This window comes from Bison bison, unplaced genomic scaffold, assembly GCF_000754665.1.
Source record: "Bison bison bison isolate TAMUID 2011002044 unplaced genomic scaffold, Bison_UMD1.0 scf7180017864143, whole genome shotgun sequence".
In the NCBI taxonomy this organism is placed as follows: Eukaryota; Metazoa; Chordata; class Mammalia; order Artiodactyla; family Bovidae; genus Bison; species Bison bison.
Window position 1 is genome coordinate 1,735,981 of NW_011494715.1, and position 7,427 is coordinate 1,743,407.

The 7,427-nt window shown below is 44.5% G+C and overlaps 1 protein-coding gene and 1 non-coding gene across 3 annotated transcripts in view; both read left to right on the forward strand.

Annotated features, from left to right (window-relative positions):
• Nucleotides 1-7,427, forward strand: part of GALNT7 (polypeptide N-acetylgalactosaminyltransferase 7) — a 74,365-nt gene that overhangs the window by 28,043 nt on the left and 38,895 nt on the right. The window lies entirely within an intron of this gene.
• On the forward strand, nucleotides 4,243-4,316 carry TRNAG-CCC. Its single transcript has one exon. It is a non-coding gene; the product is annotated as a tRNA-Gly (tRNA).

Here is a 7,427-nt window from a genome sequence, read left to right on the forward strand (position 1 = left end):
CCCACCCACCCCCAAGCTCTCAGGCTCTCACATCTATCTCTATGGCAACCTTTTCCCATCAGGGCAGAATGTCTGCTCCAGGGACAGCCGCCCTCCCCTTCCCGTTCTGTGTTGTCCCCGCTCTGCCCCTGCGACAGGATGGAGACCCCAGGGAGGGCTGGGTCTGTAATCAGATGGAATTCGATGGTATAACTAGTCAGTATCAGGAGGGAAAGCATGGCAGAAGTGAAACACAGAGGCACCCACAGTTTAACGTGAGAATCTGTCCAGTATCCTGTTGAATCAAAATGCACATGGGTGTAAATAGTCATGTTTTTATAAAATGTGCCCTCGCTTAAAATAGATGCATTCAGGTAAAGCCACCCACAGAGCACGTGCTGTGGGGAACGGGGAATTCTAGGACTGGGAAGCCCTCATGGGAAGGTTTTAGTTAGAAAAGAGCTACCAGAGGGTACTTCCCTGGTGGTCCAGGGGTTCAGACTCCAGGCTTCTGCTGCAAGAGGCACAAGTTCCATCCCTGGTCGGAGAACTAAGATCCCGTATGCCACATGATGTGGCCAGAAAGTTTTTTTTTAAAAAGTAAAGAAACAGAGGGCCAACCCCTCTTGCCCAAGGGGTTGATGCTTATGAAGCTGCCACGTGGTGTTCTGTTTGGCTGTGGTTGTCTCAAGTAGCAATGTCACTTCTCAATATTTTGAAAGAGGAAGTATCTTTAACAGAAAATTTAAAAAAAGAAAATAAAAATCACCTCGCAGCCAGGCAGGAGCTTTTACACAGATGCTCCTTGTAGCTACCAACTCAGTGCCACACTGATTATTTCAGTGGGATGAATCCCAGTGGGCCAGCCGGATCAAAGGATCAGTAACCCTTCCTCATGCCTGGGGATGTTTCCTTGACTCTCCCCACCATTCATCACACCCTTGGTCCCCGCTGCTCCATCAGCTGCCACCCCACACAAATCAGATTCCTGTTGCCCTTTTCCTTTTTTTCTTTCTTTTTCTGGTAATTGTCTCCCTTGTGTGTGGTCTACCTGAGACCTGCTAGAAACCTAGGGCCTCCGAGGAGAAAAGGCAGCAAGCTGATGACTAACCTTATTTGTGATCTCAGAGGTGTTCAGTCCTTGGGTTCCTTTGGCAGAGTTTAATGAATTACAGTGTTTCCCAAAATTGTGGCTTGAGATTTCCTGGCATCTACCTTCTTCAGGGTGAGAATTAACTTACCCTGTCAGTAACATCTTGTTGTTATTCAGCCAATGAGTTGTGTCTGACTCTCTGTGACCCCAGTGGACTGCAGCACTCCATGCTCCCCTATCCTTCGCTATCTCCCAAAGTTTGTTCAGATTCATGTCCACTGAGTCGGTGATGCTGTCTAACCGTCTCATCCTCTGTTGCCTCCTTCTCCTCCTGCCCTCAGTCTTTCCCAGCATCAGGGTCTTTTCCAGTGAGTCAACTCTTTGCATCAGGTGGCCAAAGTATTGGAACTTCACCTTCAGCATCAGTCCTTCCAGTAAATATTTAGGGTTGATTTCCTTTAGGATTGACTGGTTTGATGTCCTGGCAGCCCAAGGGACTCTCAAGAGTCTTCTCACAGTTCAAGAGCATCAATTCTGGTTCTCAGCTTTCTTTATGTAACTTACCTTATGATAACATCTCATCTCTGAGTCATAACCCTTTTGATAACTAACTTCATCTCACTTCTGGTGCACACAAGGTTTTGTTTGTGCCCTCCAAGAGTCTGTTTCCCCAGTCCTGTGTAAGTTCTGGTGGTTCTCTGGTGGGTCAAGAGCTACCTGGAGTAACAGGCAAATTTGGCCTTGGAGTACAAAACGAAGCAGGGCAAAGGCTAACAGATTTTTGCCGAGAGAACGCACTGGTTATAGCAAACACCCTCTTCCACTGACACAAGAGAAGACTACACATGGACATCACCAGATGGTCAACACCAAAATCAGATTGCTTATATTCTTTGCAGCCAAAGATGGAGAAGCTCTATACAGTCAGCAAAAACAAGACCAGGAGCTGACTGTGGCTCAGATCACGAACTCCTTATTGCCAAATTCAGACTTAAATTGAAGAAAGTAGGGAAAACCACTAGACCATTCAGGTATGACCTAAATCAAATCCCTTACAACTACACAGTGGAAGTGACAAAGAGATTCAAGGGATTAGATCTGATAGAGTGCCTGAAGAACTATGAATGGAGGTTTCTGACATTGTACAGGAGGCAGTGATCAAAACCATCCCCAAGAAAAATACAAAAAGGCAAAATGGTTTTCTAACAAGGCCTTACAAATAACTAATAAAAGAAGAGAAGCTAAAGGCAAAGGAGAAAAGGAAAGATACACCCATTTGGAGCCAGAGTTCCAAAGAATAGCAAGGAGAGATAAGAAAGCCCTCCTCAGTGATCAGTGCAAAGAAATAGAGGAAAACAATAGAATGGAAAAGACGAGAGATCTCTTCAAGAAAATTAGAGATACCAAGGGAAAATTTCATGCAAAGATGGGCTCAATAAAGGACAAAAATGGTATGGACTTATCAGAAGCAGAAGATATTAAGAAGAGGTGGCAAGAATACACAGAAGAACTATACAAAAAAGATCTTCATGACCCAGATAATCATGATGGTATGATCACTCACCAACCTAGAGCCAGACATCCTGGAATGCGAACTCAAGTGGACCTTAGGAACCATTACTACAAACAAAGCTAGTGGAGGTGATGGAATTCCAGTTGAACTATTTCAAATCCTAAAAGATGATGCTGTGAAAGTGCTGCACTCAATATGCCCGCAAATCTGGAAAATTCAGAAGTGGGCACAAGACTGGAAAAGGTCAGTTTTCATTCCAATCCCAAAGAAAGGCAATGCCAAAGAATGCTCAAACTACTGCACAGTTGCACTCATCTCACATGCAAGCAAAGTAATGCTCAAAATTCTCCAAGCCAGGCTTCAACAGTATGTGAACCGTGAACTTCCAGATGTTCAAGCTGGTTTTAGAAAAGGCGGAAGAACCAGAGATCAAATTCCCAACATCTGTTGGATCATCATAAAAGCAAGAGAGTTCCAGAAAAACATATACTTCTGCTTTATTGACTATGCCAAAGCCTTTGACTGTGGAGCACAACAAACTGTGGAAAATTCTAAAAGAGATGGGAATACCAGACCACCTGACCTGCTTCCTGAGAAATCTGTAAGCAGGTCAAGAAGCAACAGTTAGAACTGGACATGAAACAACAGACTGGTCCCAAGTAAAGTATGTCAAGGCTGTATATTGTCACGATACTTATTTAACTAATATGCCAAGTACATCATGTGAAATGCCAGGCTAGATGAAGCACAAGCTGGAATCAAGATTGCTGGGAGAAATATCAATAACCTCAGATATGCAGATGACACCACCCTTACGGAAGAAAGTGAAGAACTAAAGAACCTCTTGATGAAAGTGAAAGAGGAAAGTGAAAAAGTTGGCTTAAAGCTCAACATTCAGAAAACTAAGATCATGGCATCCAGTCCCATCACTTCAATGGCAAATAGATGGGGAAACAGTAGAAACAGTGAGAGACTATTTTGGGGGGCTCCAAAATCACTGCAGATGGTGACTGCAGCCATGAAATTAAAAGACGCTTGCTCCTTGGAAAAAAGCTATTACCAACCTAGACAGCATATTAAAAAGCAGAGACATTACTTTGCCAAGAAAGGTCTGTCTGGTCAAGGCTATGGTTTTTCCAGTGGTCATGTATGAATGTGAGAGTTGGACTGTAAAGAAAGCTGAGTTCCAAAGAATTGATGCTTGTGAACTGTGGTGTTGGAGAAGACTCTTGAGAGTCCCTTGGACTGCAAGGAGATCCAACCAGTTCATCCTAAAGGAAATCAGTCCTGAATATTCATTGGAAGGACTGATGCTGAAGCTGAAACTCCAATACTTTGGTCACCTGATGCCAAGAACTGACTCATTGGAAAAGATCTTGATGCTGGGAAAGATTGAAGGCGGAAGGAGAAGGGGATGACAGAGGATGAGATGGTTGGATGGTATCACTGATGCGATGAACATGAGTTTGAGTAGGCTCTGGAGTTGGTGATGGACAGGGAAGCCTGGCGTGCTGCAGTCCATGGGGTCACAAAGAGTCGGACACGACTGAGTGACTAAACTGAACTAAACTGATGTGTCAATTATACCACATGCTAAACAAGCAACCTGGCTTTTTAGTTCTTTTACGAAGGTAAACTGCTAAACATACTGGGGACTTCCCTGGTGGTCCAGTGGCTAAGACTCCTAGCTCCCAATCCAAGGGGGCCCAGGTTCAATTCCTGGTCAGGGAACTAGATCCCACATGCTACAACTAAGATTTTGAATGCCGAAACTAAAGATCCCTTGTGCCACAATAAAAATCGGGCACAGCCAAATAAATAGATTTGTAAAAACCTGTTTGTTTATTTTTGGCTGTGCTGGATCTTTGTTGCTGCTTGGGCTTTCACTCTAGTCGTAATGAGAGGGGGCTACTTTCTAGTTGGGGTCGGCAGGCTTCTCATTACCATGGTTTCTTTTGTTGCAGAACACGGGCTCTGGGGCATGCGGGCTTCAGTAGTTGTGGCACACAGGTTTAGGCGTATGGAATCTTCCCAGACTAGGGACTGAACCCATGTTCCCTACATTGGCAGGTAAATTCTTAAGCCCTGTATAAAAATATATGTACATTTCCTCATTTTGCTATAGGAACATCACTATAAGCCTGTGTTTAAGACCTTCCATAAGTAAATGTTCTACAGCCTATATTGATAACTCCTTTAGCACCTAACAATTCTCTGGTGGGAAACTATTTGCTCAGTCCAGAGTAAGTTTACCATGCTTCCCTGTAAGCTTATACCTTTTCTTCAGTCATTACCAGGGTTAAAATCTGCCTTTCAAAATACAAGTCCTCCGCATGGTCAAGGTGACTTCCTTGTTGAAACTGGAGCACATGGAGAAGGCATATAATCACTCACTGAGCGATGAAACATGGAACAGGGGATGACTCAGTAAACATTTTAAGGAATGTTTGCAAAGTGTGATCTTCAAATCAGTGTTGAAGTTAAATTCCCAACTTGGTCTCCACACAACTGTTACACTGACTTGTGTTTTGGTACAATGCCATTGGTCTCCACTGACAGCCTCCATGAAAACAGCCCAGGAGACTCATCACTGCCTTCACCATAAGGAGGCCCCCCAGGGGGGGGAAAAAAAATCCCATCTGGTCTGCACGCCAAGTATATTGTACTTTTCTTCGCACAACTGGTTTGTTAAACACAGCCCTGACCAGGTTTCACTGCTGGAAAATTCAAGCCAAATTGTGACCCATCCATTCTCGGTATGGAGCAGAGGTGGGGTGCAAGGCCACCGTGCCGTCCAGGTCAGGAGGGCAGGGGGGTGGATGTGGTCCGAGGGTCTTCTCTGTGAACGGCACTCCGGGACTGTGCATGCAGGACCCCTTGGCCTTCTGGTACGCACTTTTTTTTTTAAATTTTGGCTGCACTGGGTCTTGATTGCAGCATGTGGCATCTTTAGTTTGTGGCATGTGAGCTCTTAGTTGCAGCACGTGGTATCTAGTTCCCTGACCAGGGATCAAAACCAGGTCCCTGGCATTGGGAGCTCAGAGTCTTAGAGACTGGGGCACCAGGGGAAGTCCCCTGGTATGTGCTTTTAAAGCCTTGTTTTTCCTTCCTCTTTTTTCCCTTCAGCCTTTCTTTCTTCATCTTTTCCCTCTCCTCTATTTTGAAGTTTTATATTGTTGTATCCTGTGTGTCTTCATAAGCTTCTTGAAGTCCTTTGTGGAATAAGGCACAGTGTAAATTAATAAGTTACAGATGCAAACCAGCATTGGTCGATGCCCTTAGCATCATTATATCCAGGCCATGGCACCCAGATCCTTACTCCTGTAGTGGTGCTTGTCTCGGCTCAGATCTATCGGTGTTTAAGCTGGTGCTTCTATAAAGTCAGAACATGGAATGCAAGCTCCTGTGTGAGCTGAGAGTCCAATATAGCTGGAAGCATATGGCTTCCACTGTGAAATGTTCTTTCTCATTTCCCAAGGAGTTTTAGAGAAATGCACAAGAACATATGTCCAGTACTAAAATTCCCTGCCAGATTTTTTTTCCCCTAAATTGTGGCTTGATATTTCAGATCATTAAGTAGACACATCTGTCCAAGCATGTTTTCCTTTTCAAGAAAAAAAGATCATTTGAAGACAGCTACCCAGTGACAGAGTCAGCTTTCTTAGTTTGCCCGGACACACTTGGTGCCCTTGGCCCTGGAATCAGGCAGAAATTCATCCACACAACTGAGTGCCACCGTCTGTTCACCACCCTGTATCCCCTGGGCGTTGAGTGAAAATAGAAATTCATTTTCCTGTTTGTTTTTAAGCATATATTGGGGAGTGTGTGTGTGTGTTAGTTGCTCAGTCATGTCCAACTCTTCGTGACGCTATGGACTGTAGCCCGCCTGGCTCCTCTATCCTTGGGATTTCCCAAGCAAGAATACTGGAGTGAGTTGCCATCCCCTCCCCCAGGGGATCTTCCCAACCAGGAGATCGAACCCAGGTCTTCCATGTTGGAGGCAGAGTCTTTACCATCTGAGCCACCAGGGAAGCCTGATGTTGGGGAGTATTTCTTAGTAAATCTATGGTTTAGGGAAAATAATCTTCAAGTCAAAGCATTCTCATCTAAATCTTGGCTTGTCACTGGCTGTGACTTTGAGCAAGTCGTGTAACTCTAGTGCAGCCCCGACAGGAATATTCAGGTGTGACCATGTATGTACCATACAGCCTGGTAGAAATGCATTTCCCAAGCCTGGGATGAAATGAGATCACGGTCACTAAGAGGAAAAATGGCACTTATGGCAGAAAGTGAAGAGGAGCTAAAAAGCCTCTTGATTAAAGTGAAAGAGGAGAGTGAAAAAGTTGGCTTAAAGCTCAACATTCAGAAAACTAAGATCATGGCATCCAGTCCCATCACTTCATGGCAAATAGATGGGGAAACAGTGGAAACAGTGTCAGACTTTATTTTGGGGGGCTCCAAAATCACTGCAGATGGTGATTGCAGCCATGAAATTAAAAGACACTTACTCCTTGGAAAGTAAGTTATGACCAACCTAGATAGCATATTGAAAAGCAGAGACATTACTTTGCCTTGCCAACAAAGGTCTGTCTAGTCAAGGCTATGGTTTTTCCAGTAGTCATGTATGGATGTGAGAGTTGAACTGTGAAGAAAGCTGATGGCCGAAGAATTGATGCTTTTGAACTGTGGTGTTGGAGAAGACTCTTGAGAGTCCCTAGGACTGCAAGGAGATCCAACCAGTCCATTCTAAAGGAGATCAGTCCTGGGTGTTCATTGGAAAGACTCATGCTGAAGCTGAAACTCCAGTACTCTGGCCACCTCATGCAAAGAGTTGAGTCATTG